We start from the raw sequence: 2,337 nt of genomic DNA on the forward strand, positions 1-2,337 counted from the left end.
AAGCTGGCCTAGCATAAACCATACTACCATTATGATCAATTCAATAGAAAAAGTAGCATGATTAAGGATTTGTACTTTTTGAAAAGCATGCTTATATACCATAGCTGGGATTTGAACCCAGGACGCAGTGTGTAGTAGGTATCTGTCTTACCCTCTAGACCATGAACCACACTGCATGGTAGTAGGTATCTGTCTTACCCACTAGACCATCAACCACACTCAGGGCCAGGCTGAGGCAGAGGCTGGAAAGGCTGCAGCCTCAGGGCGCAGTGTAGGAGGGGGTGCACAATTCATTCAGCTGTCATTCCCAATTGTGTTTGAAGCAGAAAGAAATAAGAAAAGGTGATACATGGCAGCGACTACAAGCCAGATAAGTAGAGATTAAGGTGTTGGGGGGGTTGGGGGCCCTGGGGCACCTCTTAGTGTAATAGCAATCAGTGTGTGACAGCTGGGGTGGGAGGGATGGGGGGGCGCACTTTGCTGTCTCAGCCTTGGGTGCTGAAGGACCTTGTCCCACCTCTGACCACACTACATGCTAAAGCCTGGCCCTGAGTGTGGTTGATGGTCTAGTGGGTAAGACAGATACCTGCTACCATGCAGTGTGGTTCATGGTCTAGAGGGTAAGACAGATACCTACTACACACTGTGTCCTGGGTTCAAATCCCAGCTATGGTATATAAGCTGTTTTGAAAATCTGCAATTCCCTACTGCATGATATAAGAGGATGGATGGATGGAGGAGGAGAGAGAGAGATTTTTCCGACGGAATTCCGTATACGTCGGAATTCCGCGGAACAGCCCCGGAATACCGTCGGAATGAAACGGTAACGGAATTTCTGTATGACGGAATGCAGAATTGTCCTGGAAACGGAAATGGGCTCTTCCGACCATGCCTGTTAATCACGTGTTATACTAGTTGTGTGAACTTGAGAAAAGAAACATTGAACTGCGCTGAACTTACTATTGCTTTATTTCATATATATATATATATATATATTATTTAGTATTTATATAGCACCAGCATCTTATGCAGCGCTGTACAGAGAATATAGCTTAGTTACTAACTGACCCTCAGAGGAGCTCACAGTCTAATCCCTACCATAATTGTATGTCTATGTATGTATCATATAGTGTATTTTTTGTAGTTTTTAGGGCCAATTTAGGGGGAAGCCAATTAACTTATCTGTTTTTTTTGGGATGTGGGAGGAAACTGGAGTGCCCAGAGGAAACCCACGCAGATACGGGGAGAACATACAAACTCCTTGCAGATGTTGCCCTGGCTGGTATTCGACCCAGCACTGCAAGGTGAGAGCGCTAACCTCTACGCCACTGTGCTGCCCATACATGTTAATATACATGTTAATATACATGTTACATTATCTGTCATTTAACCGCAGTAACTTGGCTACTTTTTCCTCTAACTTTAACATAGATTTTCTCAAAAACTATAAAGTCTTTTTGAAAATATGCTTTCCTCTTCTTTCCACTGCCCTTCTTAATATACCCTGCAAATTTGATGTTTATAGCACGTTCCGGGGCTTTGCTATTGACCGCTAAAGTTGTTTGCTGTTGAAACATTTCCCACACTCAGAATAAGAATTGTTAAAATCAATGTTCTCAAAAACTATAAGGTCTTTTTTAATTGTTTTCCTTTTGTTTCCACTCTTCTCCTTAACATACCCTGTAAAATGTTGTGTTTCTGGCACATAAGGGGGTTTTGTTATTTACCACTAAATTTGGCAGCCATTGACTTAAAAGTAAGATGCAAACGCAATTTTAAAAAAAAATTGTGTTAAATGTAAATGGCGAACAGCCCAAGTTCACCGGGAACTGTTCGCTAGCAAACTGTTTGAGCCATCTCTAGCAGCTGTTATTGAAATCTATAACACAGAGGTAATCAATGGTGGTAATACAAAAAAAAGCAAATAAATAAGCAATGAACATATATATTTATATCCAAACAAAATAAGTTAAATTCAAATGCATAAATATGTAGTGGAATTCATAGAATATGGAATAAGGTGATAAAGCAATGAGGTAGTTCATATGTGCAAATAAACAAAAAATCCCCTGGTCTTTCCAAATTCTGACAAATGAATGTCAGAATATGTAGGAAACTCCTGTCCAAGGAAAATTAGTGCATGCAAACCAAGGAACCATGTAAATTACCAAGGAGTTAAAAGGAAATTCAGACTGAACCAGCAAATACCTGGTGTATGTAATCCTGAGCACCTAACCACAAGCAGCCGCCCTAAAGACTGACGCTTGTTGTGAGGGAATACCCGCTTCTTCAGAGACCACATCTGCTCAGGCAATGGGACAGATAGTCTAAGCTGTC

The sequence above is a fragment of the Hyperolius riggenbachi genome, chromosome 5 (genome assembly GCF_040937935.1).
Source record: "Hyperolius riggenbachi isolate aHypRig1 chromosome 5, aHypRig1.pri, whole genome shotgun sequence".
Lineage (NCBI taxonomy): Eukaryota > Metazoa > Chordata > Amphibia > Anura > Hyperoliidae > Hyperolius > Hyperolius riggenbachi.